Below are 18,274 nucleotides of genomic sequence, written 5' to 3'. Positions count from 1 at the left end.
CAAACACAAGCTAGCAAGAATGTAGCTTGAAAAGCTCCTGGGATTTTTTGTAACCAGTTTACAATCTATTTGAATCTAATTCATTAATTAGATCACCGTATTTTCCGCACTATATGGCGCACCGGATTATAAGGCGCACCTTCAATGAATCCAATCCAATTCAATCCAACTTTATTTATAAAGCACTTTAAAACAACCACAGCTGATACAAAGTGCTGTACAGTAAAACACAACATAACAATAAAAAAAAATAAACAAAAAAAGAACTAAAAAAAAAAAAACTAAAAAACTCTTACAGTTTAAAAACGAAAACATACAATTTAAAACTAGATCCCGCTGGTGTTGAAAGTAAAATAAGTAAGTAAAATAAATGGGTTTTAAGAAGAACTTTAGAAGTTCGTCTTAAAACGAACTTCTAAAGTTTATTTTTTTATGTTTTTTCATACATAAACTTTTTTATGTATGAAAAAAGTTTAAGACGAACTTTAGAAGTTCGCATTATAAGGCGCATAGAATAGACGCTACAGTAGAGGCTAGAGTTACGTTACGCATCCACTAGATGGAGCTGCACTAAACGGAATGTCAACACAACAGTCCGACTCCCGTCGGCGAGGAGAGCCTTTCGCGACTGGACCGGGGCGTGGCCGGACSATGGTCACCCTTCTCCGTTCGCGYACAGCATGTTTGTGGAGAACGCGGTGCTAAATGACCTGCAGACGACCTGATTATTAGGTCGGTAGGTAGATAGGTCGGTCAAACTTTATATATAGATTACAGACCAGCATTCTGACAACTATCCCAGCATGCACCGCGTGCTTCTTCTTCTTCTACGGGGGAAAATGAAGTCGGCGGCTGCTTACCGTAGTTGCTAGACCTGTGGCTCAATATTGGTCCATATATAAGGCGCACCGGATTATAAGGCGCACTGTCGGCTTTTGAGGAAATTGAAGGTTTTTAGGTGCGCCTTATAGTGCAGAAAATACGGTAATGAAGTCGATGGATGTCAGTGGAAGTGCAAAGGATTCAACGTCCTTCGAATCCAGGAGGAAGAAGGATGAACATCTGGGCTGAACTCGGACGAGTCTTTGAATTTGGAGCACCTTCGTCAAATGCGGCCTTCAGCAGATGTAGCCCCTGAATTTGGATTCAAATGTTCAATTTAGCTCATTTTCAGTTTGAATGTTCATTGTAATTTTATTTTTACATTATCCAGAATTGTGACATTTACTATAGTAAATCATTATAGAAGGCTATAAAATATATTTTAATGCATTATAGTCAGAGCCAGCTAATGTTAGCATGCTAATGCTAACATGTGTTTTTTAGGCTCATTAAAATATCTGACAGCAATTCTGCTGTTACTGTGCCTCATAAATGAGAATATAGAGATAATCAGTAAAAGGTGAAGTTTTAAAACTTTTTTTCCCCCCCAACTCCAGTGTCGAAGAAATTTTACAACAGAAATTAGAAACTATAAGAGCCATTTTCTCTTTTTTATTATTATTTGTACACAAACAACTCCTACAAATTTAATTTAGAACAAAATAATTAGAATTATTTCATGAGTAATATCTAGAAAGTTTAGCAAACTGACATATCAATCGTTTGTGAAATTTTAGCTACAGACAGATGAAATGAACAACACTGACCTGTAAGTGTTTTGGATAAAGGATTTTCTTTTTGTCTTCAAATGAAATGTGTTAGCAGCATAAAAAACTGGGTCTGCGTTTACATTTTGAACAACGCTGACAAAGGCCAAATTGTTATGGCTAAACTGGGTCGGAGCATCAGCACAACTTTAGCTCCTTCAGGGTGTTCTGGGCTTCTGGTGGTTATCGAAAGGGAAAGGGAAAAAAAACAAAACAAAACAAAAAAAAACTGTGCTGAACCAGCATCTGGGTCAGAGATGACAAAGGCCGCATTGATGCACACTGAGAAGAAAACAAGCCAACAGAGACAGAGTAAAGGTTTGGTCAATGATCCTGCTGGGAAACCAGCTTGGTTCTGCCGTCAATGTGGATGTTGGTTTGACACATACCACAAACTGACGCGTTGTTGGCAGCCCAGGGACACATTAACACAATTTCCTGATTGTTTTGACCTTTAAGCAAAGGTGGTGCACCTTGCCACAAAGTGAGACAGGCTTAGGAGCTCAAACATGGCGGATGACGACTGTTTTGGCAGCAAAAGGGGGATAAAGTCGCCATTACGTGATCTGATCAGTGTGCTTCCAACTGCAGTCCACTGTATACTGTATGAAAATAAAAAATAAAAAACTCCCTCAGATATGATCTGGTAATAAAACTTTGAAGCTTCTGTTAAGTCAGTATTTACATGTTTTCAACCAAATCACGTTGTGTATCCCCAACTTGTTATCCTGCTGATGTTTTATTTATATCAATGAGAATATTCAAAAGGAGAACTTTTCAAGTCTCCTTTTGAAATGCGTTTGAAATGCAAAACCAGCCAGCTACACCTATCCACTTTCAAGATCTCTACAGCTAACAATATGTGGAGAGTGAACATTTTGGACACAGTTGGCTAATCAGAACTTGTGAAATTCTAGCACACAGGCTATTTACTCATTCTCTCTGAGCTAACAAGACGTTAGCTCATTCCCTCTGAGCTTACAGGCCGTTAGCTCATTCCCTCTGAGCTAACAGGTTGTTAGCTCATTCTCTCTGAGCTTACAGGCCGTTAGCTCATTCCCTCTGNTCATTCCCTCTGAGCTAACAGGTTGTTAGCTCATTCTCTCTGAGCTTACAGGCCGTTAGCTCATTCCCTCTGAGCTAACAGGTTGTTAGCTCATTATCTCTGAGGCCGTTAGCTCATTCTCTTTGAGTTTACAGGCCGTTAGCTCATTCTCTCTGAGCTTACAGGCCGTTAGCCCATTCCCTCTGAGTTAACAGGCCGTTAGCTCATTCTCTCTGAGCTAACAAGCTATTAGCTTATCCTCCGAGTTAACAGGCTATTGCTCAATTTCTCTGAGCTGAAGAATTACTTTCTAAGAGCTCTGAATGTCTGAACCTATTCCCCTAACTGTGACCACAGTTAACTAGCTTAACAAATCATTCAGTGGCGCAGAGTAGACTAAGAGAGCAGTGAATTTGCTTATTTCAGTCGTCAGTAGAGACGCACATTGCCTCAGCACTCGCTCCATTTTCCAAGTGTTTCTGAAGTGTTTTCGGTTTGGTGTCTGTCGAGGTTTAGCAGAAACGAGCCTCTCAAAGCACAGTGCCAAGGTTAATATCTTAACTTCATGTTTTCATGTTCTGTTTTGCAAGATGTATTTTTTTTTTCTGAATGACTGAAAATAGTGACGCAGCGTCATTTAATGCCTGCACACTCAAAACACCATCATGTGCWAACCTTCTCGAAAGCTTGTATTGAATCCAATGAGTTCCGAGTCTGAGCCGTCCTCGGCCAGCTGAGAGCTCCGTGTGAGAAGCGTGAAGTTGAATTGGGGGCAAGCTGGAATCCCTCCATTTGTGCAGCAGGCTTGGAGTGGTATTATTTAAGGGCTGTGACAGCTTTAGAGCGCGGAGTCAAGGTGAGCCGGTGAGAAAATGTTGGAGAAAGTGTTGGGAATATTAAAGCAGCGGGTGGCAGCCTGGAGTCGATGATGAAAGCTAGAGGGAAACAGGAGAATGAGGGAGAAGATGGATCAGATGTGAGTGATGTTGCATTGTTTTTCTCTTCTGCATGATGTAATCTAGTACTGATAATGTCTTGCCACTGCAAGGTTTCGCGGACTAGGTCGCTGCATTTTACATTCCTGCAAGGTGGCTGTGTTTGTTTTTCTGAGTGACTTTTAGTATCTGATGCATTTATTATGAACTTGACCAACTTTTGAGAACTGCTAACCTAAACTCTTCTCTTTTTTCATTACTTAATATGTGGTGTTACATTACGTCAGATATGTATGAGATTGTTGATGGAATGTTCAAAGCTGTAAACATAAATTTGCAATGTTTTTAAATGTTCTACATGCACCAGTAGCTGCATTTCCGTTGACTGTATAATTTTGCAAGTTTTGACAAAAGCTAATTTTTTTGATTAAAAGTGTTTTGAGTATTGAATCCAGCGTATTTTGCAAAAGAAATGCAATGAAAACACTTTTTTTTCCCAGCATCACACGAGTTGTGATCAATATCTTATTGTTAAAAGTGGAGAAGACAGGAAGTGATGGGAGGATGATGACGTGGCATGTTTTTTTTTATCACGTGAACAAACTGGTTTACGTATTTCTTAATTAAGGAAAACTCAGCAATTTAGAATTTTTTTATTTTATTTTTTATTCTTGGTATTAGGGGAACACCGACAAAACTTGTGCACGTTCGTAACGGAAACGCAGCTTCTGATCAATATATCCGAAATATTTTCACCACAATCCACGCATGAACGCCGCAGAGTTGGAATGTCTTGCTAAACTTTTCTTTCCCTTCATGCTAAACTAACTCATATTTACACCAGAATCTTCTGGTGTAAACAATTTGTTCTTTTCAAAGTTTCTAAAAAAAAAAAAAAAAAAAAATTGATTTGATTTTATTACTCACGGTGCCTGTCAGCGGTGTTTGTACCCGTGTACCGTCGCCATCTTAAATATCCTGAAGCTGTTTTGAGCTAATTAAGCATCGTTAAGGTCCCCGGTGACATTGCGAGATGAAAGCAGTTTGATCAAAGTTTTACAGCAACATAAACACAGTACTTGAAGCTTCTGCACGGTGCCACCGAACTAACGCAAGTCAAAACCGTCTCGTTGTGCCTCTGTTCGTCTACTGTCTTTGATATTGGTGTCTGTTCAGCTCATGCCAGAACTTTTTAGGGCTTTTTTTTTCTTCTTTTTATTGTAATGTCATTGTGTTTATGATATATGAAACTGAAAGCTATTGTTGGAGATACTTTTGTTGCCATTATGCTCTATGATCTACGTTGACTGCACACAAATACTGTTAACGTCCACGTCCTGTGTGGTGTCGTATTGTTCTGAACACGTGCTGTGTACAAAACTCTGAATCTTTATTAAAGTTGTGATATTTTGGAGAAAGGAATGTGGTCATTTGGTTTCATCTAAAACTTCAAATTATAGAAATGAAGCTTGCTGGGTTTAGTAGTGTGCCAAGAAAACTATAATTTAAAAAAATCAAGCATAGACCRTACTTTGGACAGCTTCAAAAACGAAAAAGATGAGAATCATGGAGTGGGAAGGGAAACAAAAAAAAAAAAAAAAGGGCAACTGATGACATCTGAAGATTATTGCAGTAAAGAAAAAAGAGAACCATTTATCCGATTCTAAAAGAACTCAAAGAGAATCAAAGAGAGCGAAGCCTCAGACTGTGACAGCTCTTCTTTTATTCAGCGATGCACTCAATGCAGCAAACAGATGAGCATCTCTCTCACACACTGTACTTGCCAGACTCAGTAAAATTTTAATCTACATCAAAAATAAAAAGGAAAGAAAACGCTTCCTTACAATTCAATTCAAAAGTTTGTCATTAGTCCCAAAGGAAAGTCAAATGCTCGCCTGAAGCGGAAGTTGTTTAGTCATGTAGTACAAAGAAACAGGGAGCTGTCTCTAAATGGGAACATCCTCGCTAACGGTGGAAAAACATATCACTTCTACATTTGTTCCTTGTAATATATAATACATCCTGCCTTTCCCAGAACTGTTTGAGCTTTCAGGTTATATAGGGGTTGCTTTTCTGGGAACTTTCGGTATATTTTCCGTAACTCTTGCGGGGTTATTTTCTTCGGACTTGCAGATTATTTCTTGGGGTTTGAGCTACGTTATGAAATGGCTTGGAACATAATGTCGTTAAAAATCAAAACGTGAGTTTCCAAAATGTTTAGGTTATTTTTCAAGCTGTTCAAGCTTCACTCTCTTGCAACTTGAAGGTTAAACTTGTTGGAGCTTACAGGTTACTTAAAATGTATAAAATTCAGACAGTAGGTCCCAACAATGGCATAAAATAACTTGTAATCTGAAGCCTTTCAGATTACAAGTTCTTAAGGAAAATTTGTAGATTGAAGTTTAAGTAAAATTACAAAGAAGTGCTGGTAATTTACAAGGTCTGTGTGAATTGAGGGAAAATGCCATGAAAGTAATATTTTAATTCAGAAAAAGTAGGCTCTCAATTCTGTTAAAGTACCATTTAATTTTCATAAATGCAAACTCTAAACTCCAGATGCTGTATTAAACTGCCATCTGTTCGGTTGCCGAAAAAGAAACTAAAGCCATGCAAATCTCTCCATTTTTTTAAAGTACTTTTGCTTTTGCAGAAAATAATAATAATAATAATAATAATAATAATAATAATAATAATAATAATAGGACTATTTGTCTTCTACCCATCAGACCTTATAAAAAGACAAACTTGCTGGAAGAAGCAGGAAGCAAACAAAGAAAGCAACAGCATGTCTCATTTGTTAGAAGATATTGTCAACCTTGCAATATTCCTCCTTGAATATATGTTTGTGTGATAGGTAATTAAAATATCCCAGGCTTCCTTCGTCGTTCCTTGCATTTTTACTTTATTTATTTATTTATTTATTTATTCATTTTTTGTTTCCTCGGTTTCTTCTGCCACGACGCATTCAACACGTTTCTTGGCACAAAAAGAGCCACGCAGAGTACGAGGCTCTCGCTTCTCAAAGCTGCGTCACGAATCTGTCACTTTTTTTTTCCTCTCCCCTCCCCGATTCTCTGGGTAGCTGTGAGCAAATACTGTCAAGTGACTAAGAAATGTGACAAATCTCTCACCTTTTAGTTGGACCAATTAGCATATAATGCGCCGCGCTGTGAGGAGTCGGGGAAAACTCCAGTGACTTTCTGGTGACAGTGTGGGCAGCTATTCTAGTAAGTGAGACGTGACAAARCTCTGTGTTTTTCTCTCTATTTCCACAAAAAAAAAAAAATCATATTTATGATTATTGCTGCCAGAGTTAGATGGAGATAATGTGATGTCCCACCTGATGCACTCAAATTAGATGAAGTTTCTGTAAATTTGACATTCATATTGAGAGCAGTGTCAATGCTGCTGTAAATAAAGATTTTTACTGCTCTCTAAGAAAAGAAAGGCGACATTATGTTTGAATCACAATGCAAATGGTCTATAGCATCGTAAATTTGTGGCTAAAGCTAAAGCTACGCATTCTTACAAAAGCCTTCTAACCTTTCCAACCAAACATTTTCTTTTGGCAAAACAGGCTTAAAGTGCGCAAGGTACATCTTGGGTGACCCAGGTGAGGAAGTAGCTCGTATAACGAGCTCAGCAGTTCCACCAGGTGTTTGCTAATTGCTGCTGGCTAGTCTGAAGGAGCAGAGTTGGGGAAGGGAGCCCTGTGAGAAGGACGCTCTGAAGCTTGTAACCCGAAGGCGGCGCTAGATCCAATCGGACATTTTGCACAGCTGAGTGGTTGCCATGGGAGATTCAAGAATGTCTCAGACATGCTGGAAAGGATCAAGCCCAACACACCTGGTGTGTTTCTGATGAGGGAATAACTTTACCACACGAAGTAAAGCTCAGAAAAGTCCATTTTTACACAATACTGTCCCTTTCAAGAATGTTTGCCACTAAATCAGTAACTAGAGCTGAGATATTTTTTTACGTTTTTGTATGTATCAATTTTGTTGTCGCTATAATTATTATGTTTCAATTTCATTCAGTTTAAATCTGTTTTTTACATGTAAAAATAGTTTTTATGTATTTTCTTACATTGCTTAAACTGCTAATAACAGAGCATTTATTTTTAATTTTTTTTTTAGTGTTCATGTTTATCTGTCATCCCCTGACACAATGACTCCCCGGGCGGCGAGCCGACCCACATCAAAAACACCTCTAGTTTAATGTTTTGATATCAATCTGCCTATTTTTTTTTAATTGTTATTCTTTTTTTAAAATTACCTTCCACAGCTACAACTAACTGCTTTCTTTCGAGTTATAACATCTGTGTGTCCTTCTGCCAAATTCATGAGAAATGTGGGAGGAAACAAATGATCACTCAAGCAATTTCCATCTCTGAACAGTTCACTGTTTATGCTTTAACTCAACAAACGAGAGCACCAAACGTGGGAGTATGTGACCTTTTCGCACTATTACATAAAATTAACGGCACATTGCAGCACTGCAGCGATGTCTTAACCTTTGACCGCCCCCTTCCCCAGCTTCTGTTAAACCTTCCTGACCGGCAAGACTGACCACCATCTTTAGGGTTCAACCCGTCTTATCCACCTCCCCTGCAGATTACCAGTTGCCGTCTAATCCTGCGTTGCAGCGGAGGGATTGCGGTCCAATCTAATCCAGCAAATCGTTTGTTTTTTTATGTGTGCTTACTGACACCACTGCAACTCATTTCATGCAAACATCAAACATGCCCACTGGTCTGTCCTGTAGTGTAGCTGCGTGGTCAGCGCTCATCTTCGATGAAGAGTGCCTCAGCTTCCCTCAGTAATTTAAAAGGTGAGCTGGCTCTCGCAGCCGAGGGGACAAAAGCCTTCGGGTTTTCGAAGCTTAGGTATCCAACTGAAACAGCTTCTTTTTTTCCCCTTCTCTACAAATCAATCTGCAGATTTAACAAGTGACTACAAAAAAAAAACAGCTGCCTCTGCTGGGATTAGACATCAAGTAGACAACCACTCATTTGCAGCCCTGTGGAATCCTGACAGAGCGATAAAAATGAAATCTAACAGAGCGGTCCGCCAGCCGAGGCCCAAAGTCCATGTAAACAATTTATCTCTAAAAACTGAAGAGAAAAACTAAAAAAGACATTAGTAGGTGGAATGTGTATGACACATATGGCTTGAAATATTTCAAAAAAGAAAGAAGGAAAAAGAGGCAGGAAGATCATGTTCAAGAATGGCTCATCACACACCGTGGATCCATCATAGTCCATCTATGGTTTTTACTTATGTTGGATTCATTATCTCATATAGCTGTGGTAACTGCAAAAAAACGTCAAACATAGTTGAAAACATTGTCTTCTAGTGTCTGTGGTCTGTAAAGCTGGGATATGTAAGTTTTATATATATAAAAAAAAATGTTTTAACATATTTCATCTTACCATCTGCACAGCCAGCTTATGAGAGCCAGCAGGTTGGGTGTGACTGCATGTTAATTGGACAACAATTTCCACAAAAAAAACATCTTCAGTTGATACCTCAGCATAGAAAACTAATTTTTCAGATAATAACAGTAACAGTAAAAATGTACTTCTGTTGCCAGGAAAATCTTCAAATCTTAACTTCATTGACAACCTGAGGTCCGTTTCTTAAAAGCAGAAATTCCCTGCCGTGGGTCACCACCACCAGTCAGGATTTAGCCCATAAATTGATATTTAGCACATCAATAATTGCAAACTGATGACCGGTCAATACTCCGAATATTGACTCTCTGCATCAACGTAACATTTTCTGGTGAAGGCTTTTAAAACCTTGACATTTTAGTTGTTTTCCAGCATGTCAGAAATGTTTTTTAAAAAGTACTTTGTGATCCAAACTGCTCAGCCTCCACTTGGTCCAATGCCAGAATCATTACGTTTCTTTCTCTCTCCACACAATAAACCTCCCCACATACACACACAAACACACACACATTTTCTGCAAATGGTCCAAACTCCCATGGAGGCTCCATCTGGACAGGAACAGGCTCTTCCTCCGTTCTTCGTCACCCACTTTGCATCTTTCATCCTCCCACCATCCCTCACTTCTCTCTAACGGCTCTGTTATTTAGCGCTCCTTCGGATTCAAGCTCCGGGCTTCGTGTGAGCAACAAAAAGAACAGGAGTTGCCGGATCCGTTTGCCCCGCGAGGCAACGTTGCAAAAATACATAACGCTGTTCGAGGCGGCGTGCGATAAACTGTGTTCATTTGCCAACAATGTTTTAACGGTGCTGCTTCAATCCGCTGAAGGCTGATGCTTAAAACGATCTCTGATGTTCTGAGGGATTCTTATCCATTTGTTTCACTGAGAAATGCATGATTATTGCTAATGGCATTCCTGTGCAGCTGCTTTATGTTATTCTTTTTTATGTTAAAGCTTTTACCCTCTGATATATATTTTTTCTTACCAAAGAATATTCTGCCTGGTTGTTCAGAGTGACATTTGAAAGAGAGAGATATAGAAGCTGTCACATTTTTTTTGGTTTGTTTATTCACTGGAATAATTCAACAAACGTCTAGCTCCAGGAAATATATATAAAAAAACCACAAAACAAGTATCAAATGAACTCCTGCTGGTTAGATCCATGCTATTTTCTTATGTAATTTAACTTTTGTTCTGTTTCTTTGTGTCTGAATTTTATTTTTGGAATATTACCTAAAAGTGCTATCCTTGAGTTATCATAGATAAGATGAAAGCTGTCTTTGAAAAAAACATTCTAACTCTGCTGCTTAAAATGAGTCAGAAGAGTTCAATGGGTTCTTTTTTTTGTCAGATTGTGTTTAACCTGCTGAAGAAACACAGGCCCAAGTGTCCAAGAAAACCTCTGGAAGTGGCCAGTTTTTTTTTTGAAGCAGTTATATATATTTTTTCTTTCTGTTTATGAATAAGTGGCATTCCTGTCAAAAACTCTGCAGTTCCTAAACTTTGTCAACAGGAGGCGATAACTACCTGACGGCTTCAGGAATTCGAATTAGAAGATTTTGAGTGCGGCTAAAGTCACGCTAGGCTAAAATTCTCCCAGAATAGCTTGTTTTTAACATTTCATACCATTTTCTCTCGGCTTTTTATTTGTTTATGCAAGCAGAATCAGAAATAAAGTGAAACGCCTCCATTACTTTCGGTCTTTAGATCAGAGTTAACACAGATACACAATGAACCAAATTTTGGCTCCAAATTCTCCATCTTTTCTCACCCTTCGGCTTCTTGGTTTGCATGTGTACAAGAGGAGCGAATGCATCTTTGACAGCATCTCCATTAATGTGTTTTGTTGGCTTAACTTCTCCTCACCTGGTCTCGGTTTCGCCCGCGTACGTCTGAGAATGAAGCCAGTTTTCTCCTCTGCAGCTCATTGCCGTGCTGCAGCCGACATCCTTTGCCTTTTTCCCTCTGGATTTATGTTTGGACTCTTATTGGATTTTCTGGCCTGCAGGCCCCCGTTCCTTATTAATTCATTTGTTACAGTGTTTGTTCTTTGTTTACCCGGCTCCTGTGAGCTCTCGCTAGTGTCCTTAATTAAACTCAACTCTGACAAATCGCTGCATTTTCCTGTTTAGGTCGTCCTCATTTCCCCGTCTTTAGAACCCTTTTACTATACAGTCCAGACGACAAACGTCCGGATTGAGGCAACATCTTTGCGGCTCCTTGTCTAATCAATGTTATTGGCTTTTGAAAGCCAGAACATGTGGAGCGCGTTTATTTTTCTGTGGTCCTTTGTAGTCATTTACAGCTTCAAATACGTAGAAATATTTTTGGAAGAATGAGAAGATTAATGTTAATGTTTAGTAGACAGTGATGTCAGTTTCTATAAATTGACTCTTTTTTCTGTAACCATTAATCTGCCTCGTAACTATTTCCCCTCCAGTAATCAAGAGCGCTTTGGAGGAGGAAACACCATCGGTATTTTATTTGAGTGTATCAGCAGTCATTAGGAATCATACCTTTAGACAACATCTGTATGTTTTTTGTTGCTTCACTCTTAAACCCACTGCAGCTTATTCTAAGAGAGATGCTCCCTCTATGGCTCTTTCAATTTCCCGGCTGCTAAAAATGACGCTAAAGTACATTCAAACTGCCAGCTGAAAAAACATGCTGTTTTCTTCACGTCCATTCTATCGGCGAATGCGCAATTTGGAGGTGTGTGCGCAATTTCTCTGCTGGGATCAATCTTATACATTTTTTAGTTAATTTTGCACCACAGATACAAAAAGCTTTACAAAAAATGACTATGGTTGCCAGCCTGATTAGCTGATTGAGCTCTATATTTATTCTAAACATTACAGGAATCTTATCAAGAGGAAGAGGACTGTACTTAATGCATCCCTCAGGAAATACCCTGGAAAAAGCATCAATTTTCTGCAAGATCTTAAGGCAGTCTAAAGCCGTTTTCGCACTGCAAGGAACGGAACGGAACGGTTCCACCCGTACTGCAGCCCTGTTGTGTTTGCATGTACACTGAGGGCGGCATCGAAACTGTACCTGACGTCATTATTTTTGAAACTAAACAATGGTTTCGATGCAGCGGCCGAAGCCTTTTCCTCAGAGATGCGGCGGAAAACTTTCTCTTTCCTCGTGGACCGATCTAGCTCATTCTGTATTCGTTCATCAGGGAGTAAGCGGAGAAAAAAAAAAAAACCTCATCATTAGACCAGGTGATTGCACTATATTGAGACGAATCCATTGCTAATTAAAACTAATAATAAAAATATTGAAAAGAGCACTCTTTACAAAATAAAATGCAGTTTAGTGAGAGCCAGCTGTCAACGGAAAATCAAAGTCTGACGCCCAAGGGGCTGGAACCGGTTGAAGTTCTAATGCAAACACGGTCGGCCCTACTTTCAAACCGTACCGTTTCGTTCCTTGCAGTGCGAAAACGGCTTTAGTCTGATCTAGCACTGCAACCTTTCTTTTCCCCACTTCTTGTTTCCCCCAGTGAGGTTTTCGTCCTCAACAGCGTTTTGTCATTCCCGACTAAAGAAGAACTCTTTCATATTTACTGTGATATTTTCATGCGAATCCGTTCTCGACGCTGATGTACCCACTCCCAAATTATCCGCTGCGTTTTGGGAAGGCCATCAATATTTCAGTCTGCCTCGGACAAATGTATTCTCTCACTTGCGGCGCCTCCGCGTTGAATTCCCAATAAAGTTGGAGAATGATGAGAGAACAAAACTGTCATGTGAAGATAAACGAGTGTGAAGCGACGAGCGGTAGAGGGAGAAAAACGAGTGGCTTGTGATAATGTGAGATGGCAGCCGGAAAATTCAGGGAGACAACCGAGTGACGGCAGAGTCGCAGCCTGAAAAGTTCGCTTTCGGGATCTCACACCCATCCAGATTACAAGTCTGAGATGTTTGTAATACGTCGCTGTCATGTTACTGAAACACATCCTGTCACCGCTTTCTCTGTCCCTGCTTTTTAATTAACAGATTATAAAAACACTCACGGAGTGAGGTATCCTTCTCGTTTTGTCCTCTTCTGAGAACAGACCAGAGGCCTGCGAAAGGCTTTTAATGCCATCTGTTCAAAATCGATTTGAGACACAGGGAGGTATTCAGATCCATTCCGCCATTTTTGTACTGAAAGCCTGAGATTATAAACGAGTCCCTTCCCTCTTCCTCTTCACTCTCTCGGTTTTTTTTTTTCGCTCTGCATTTGAGAATGTATGCACACATTCACAACCCACATCTACAGCCTCGTTTTATTACATGAGTAACGGATCCTTCAGCAAGGAGCCGAGCTCTCAGTGAAACTCATCAGCCAGGAATCACGTTTGCTACAATTAGCAGCGATGAATCAGTTCTTTGAGTCACAGTTAACGACGCCAGATGAAATATTAGAAGCAGAGTATTCCATTCTTTTTCGATTGTGAAGTCTTTCTCGCTCTCTCTTTTTAACTCAGGAAATTAGAACTTCATGAGCCTGTAAAGTTTCGGACAATCAATAATTTGAAGCAGATCATAACCTTTCATTTTTCACTGTTTCTTTGTCAAAAAAACAAGACTTTTAAACCTAATAGTTGCACAGTGACACTTGATTATTAACCAATGACTGCTGCGCACTGATGATGTCACATTTGACAGATTGTAGAAATTTCAAAATAAGTGAATCAATAAGCTGTGGGCATTTTGTTAAAATGTACACATTCTGTTGCTTTCTGTTACACGATTACAACTATTTTGATATAATTTTCCTGTTAACACTTTCTAAAAACTCGCCAAACATAGCAGCACTGCCAAGGATACAATAGTGGTTCCTGGACATTAAGTCAACTACAAAACACTTGGTTTTTGTTTTTCCAGCAGCCGTTGTACAGCTAATGCATCAGTAAAACCAGCTCACCAGCTTTGCTTGAGTTGCTGGCTGAGATGCAGTCGAAAAGTTTTTCAAATGGCTTGTTTTCCAGGCGCCATTGAAACATAAACTCAATGACATGAACAGCTGCTTTTTTTAAAGCACTTTGGACGTTTCTAGAAGCAGTAAAGACCTTAAAGAAGTACAAAAACATTTAAAAAGTACATTTTCCCTGAACACAACCCCTTAGGTCGTTACTTGTTTCATCCCTTAGAGAAGATTCTTGGTAATCAGATCAAGTCTTTTCTAGTTCAAAGTGTTGCTCTGTAAAGAATAATAAGGTTCCCTTTGTTTTCTACTCTAGTCCAAAAACCCAATGTTACAAAAACTATGAACATAGCATTTAGGTACATACCTGCCACGACACCAAAGTTTTAAACTTGAGTCTCAGTCATGACTTTTCAGCTGGGTATTGATATATTTTTGACAACTGAAAACCACATCACACACATTTTTACTCTGCCAGTGGGCCAAACCGTCCACAGCCGACCGCATCCTGTCCAGCACCCTTTAGGCATCATCAGAACACTTTTGAACACTTTTAAATAATAAAACAAACACTTTTATGTAGCCCTGGGTTTAAAACACACACACACACACACACACACATTTGTCAGAATTGTGTTGTACTTCTTTTGAAACTTATTACAACGCTTACAGCAAAAGCATGTCTAGAATGATTGGCGCCGGGCTTGGGCGCCTTTTGTTTTCCTCTTATTAGTGACAACAATCGCTTCCTCACACAGCGCCGCCGCGATCCTCAGACTTAAGCCGCAGCAAATGACAGATCACCCCCATGCAGAAAGACGTGAGAGCGGATTATCTCACAAGCTGTCACTTTGAGGTGGGTGCGGATGAGAATTAGAGCATTAGGTTGTGGAGACACATGGGACAGAAACATCACATCTGTGTCGTATAAACACAATCATCTGGCTTTTTACATCAGCTGTATGTGTTGTTTTTGAGTAAACGTGTCTCCAAATTGCATGCTGTTGGGTGAGAAGTTGCTCTCCCCTCAACACTCCCCCCCTCTCCCTCTATCTTGCTTCCATCTTCTCCCCGTTTGTGTTTGGTCTTCTTTGTTTTTTGTCACCTGTTTCTCTCCATCCCTTCTAGCTCCCGGCCCCATATCCATCTACCAAACCTCAGGTCCAGCCTCCTCCCCGCTGCCTCTCTCCCAACATGAATTATTAAAGGTGATCTATACGGGGAGAACAGCGGCAGCTGCCTGAGCTGCAGGAGCCGGCGCAGTCAAAGGCGTCGGGGCTCCTCGGCTCACAGTGGAAGGAAATAAAAAGAAGTGATGGGGAATAAATAACAGGAGAAAGGAGTCGATGAGAGAGGAAATGAAAATGTACCTTTGATGAAGAAAAATACTCATCAGAAACATACCCGGAGTGTCGCTTTGATCCTTGAATCTCCCATAGCAACCGCCGAGCTGTGCGAAACGCTTGGTGGGGCCGAGCCCCACCTTCGAGGACGAAGCTCCTCCCCACCTCAGAGCTGCAGTTTCTGTGCTTCACTCTTAAAGAGCAGCCCTCTCCTGTGAGCCCCTTCAGACTAGCCAGCAGCAATTGGCAAACACCTGGTGGAACTGCGCATCTCCTTATACGAGCTACTTGTTAGTGCGACGCTGATAAAAATGTTGCTAAAGGGTTAATAGAGAAGCCATGTTGCGATGACTTCTTGAGTTTCTTAAAGAGATAAAGCCCCAATTCCAAGGCGCTAAATTACAAAGTCAAATTTCTTTTAAGTTATATTTGATATATGCAGCATTTTACTACAACTGAAGGTAATGTAGTTACATGATTGTGCTATAAAATGGCTAAAATGCAGCTGGAAAAAACATAATTTTGCCTCTTTAATGAAACATCCCAATCTAGTCTTGTAAGTATTTTCCTAACAAAACCAAACGGTCGCTCACTCACCACACAAACAAGCCAGTGTAACTAACCACAAGTTAGTTACAAACCCACAAAGCTCCCTTTGACTTTCGTTCGTCGGCCCCCAGCGTCTCCCTCCGGAGAGCCAGATGTATGATCTTACATTCACTTTGTCTACTTATCCTGGGTTTTGCACAACAAAGTCGCCGAGAGTCGTCCCGCCTGTCGGACAGGAGAGCACGCGCGGCCCAATTAAGTGTCAAATTCTGGGTTGTTTCCAAGCAACCCGCATTCAGCCACAACTGCTGAGAGGGAGACCGGGCTTCAAAGCTTTTGAAGGATGTTTTCGCCGTTTGAATGGGGGCGCTCGGCGAACGCTTCCTGCGTGGGGAGAATAGGAAGAAGGCCGTGAGAATGGGAGAGGATGTGATGAGGGGAAAGAGGCGCCACTTTGCGATATGATTCACCGACAACCTGCAATCAGATCTGAGCTTTCACAAAATGAACCCGTCTGATGTGGAATCCTCGTTTTGGATGATCACAAGAAAGTGTTGCCGGTTAGTGGTTGCTGACCAGAAATTGATGGATTTTCTGAGAAATCTGGTCAATTAGGCAACAGAGAAATAGATTAAATCTGATTTTTTTTTTATTGGCAAAATGAATCAACTCTTATGGCTTTTTATGATAATTCTTCAAATATGTGGAAGCTTAGATACAATAATATAGCCAACTGAATATTTCCTGTTTCAATGTGAGCCATGGCTACACGCTCAGAAACCTTTGGTGAAAATAAACAGCAGATTTACATTTCTTTCCTAATTATTTCAAAGTGAGTGGGACTCCTTTGTGTAAACGCATGTAAGCCCAATTACATCGGAATTAACCCTTTCCCTTCTCTTCTGTGGTGGTTTTTATGCAACCTTATTGCAACGTGTGGTTTGTTTAAAGGGGCAGCATTGTGTAAACTGACTTTTTTTTAGGTTTTCATTATGCTAATGTTATTCCCTCTTCAGAAACATACCTGGAGTGTTGCTTTGATTCGTTGATGCGTTTTTGAGAAATCATTTAATCTCCCATTGCAACCGTTCAGCTGAGCAAAATGCCTGTGTGGAGCCTTGAAGATACATTTTCCAAGTTTCCATAGAGCGGCCCTCCTCCGCAACTCTCTCACTCGGCTCCTTCAGACTAGCCAGCAGCAATTAGCAAACACCTGGTGGAGCTGAGCATCTCCTGACTCGTTATAGGAGCTACTTCTCAGAGCGACGCTGGTAAAAACGTCGCTAAAGGTTTAATAGAGGAGCCATGTTGTGATGTCAAATTTATTTTTACTCATATTTGGTAAGTACAGCAATTTTATAATACCTGAAGGAAACATAGTTACTGTATTGTGCTATTAGATAGCACTATGTGACTGGGAAATGCACAATACTGCCCCTTTAAAGGAACCCAGCATGCATGTGGTCATTGTGACGATGGATGCCTCTCTGTAAAAACGTACTGCAGGACATCGACATGCTGACTGGACGAAGATCAGTCTATGATTAGCCAGTGGATCATTTACACACGTTTTGTTAAGCTGCAAGTCGCCTTGGTGTCGTCTTAAAGCAGCGCTAACAACTTTAGCGGCTAAAAGTAACATTAGGTTTGGTGAGTTTGTTTTGGGAGGTAAAACATTACCTCACATCAAAGATTGCTTGATGTGCACAAATTTTTACATATTTTTAAAATCTGTAATATCACGAAAAAAGAAACAAAATCTATGAAACCACTCTGCCCCAGTGACACAATATTTTTTTATTCAGCAGAGCAAAAACACAATCATTAATAATGCATTACTTGTAATAGATTTACAAGGCTTGATGTTTATTTAGAGCATTTTCTAAAATGAATTGTTCTGTTTGTGTCATTTACGATGTTTAAAAGACCCACAACTTGTTCATGCAAGCTTGAGAAACAGCAATGAAATCCACTAGGATCTGCTGTAACACATAAAAAACAACCAAAAACATCATGTGCAAAATTTAATTAGCAACAGACTATTACATATTATTTTCATCGCCAGAAAAAAATTACAAAATAAAACGATCAAGGTCGTGGAAAAAAATGCCTTAAAGTAGCAGCAGGAGATTTAAACTGATGGTTTGTTATAAAGGAGCTGTCGTTTCAAAAAAGTGATGGAGGGAGACTGTGTTCGGGGTATGAATATTTTATGTAATCTGAGCTTCTTTGGAATATTAATTCAGTAGCCTGTGTGCATATTTCTGTTTGTGGGCACCAGAAAACCCCTCACAGGTGAATTCAAGCCACTTCTTCTCCATTTTCATCCAGGTTTCAAGTGAGGCTCTTTGCATAATGAAGTTATTTGCATAAAAAAAAGATGAA

Source organism: Poecilia reticulata, linkage group LG8 (genome assembly GCF_000633615.1).
Source record: "Poecilia reticulata strain Guanapo linkage group LG8, Guppy_female_1.0+MT, whole genome shotgun sequence".
NCBI lineage: Eukaryota > Metazoa > Chordata > Actinopteri > Cyprinodontiformes > Poeciliidae > Poecilia > Poecilia reticulata.
This window is presented reverse-complemented; position numbering follows the sequence as displayed.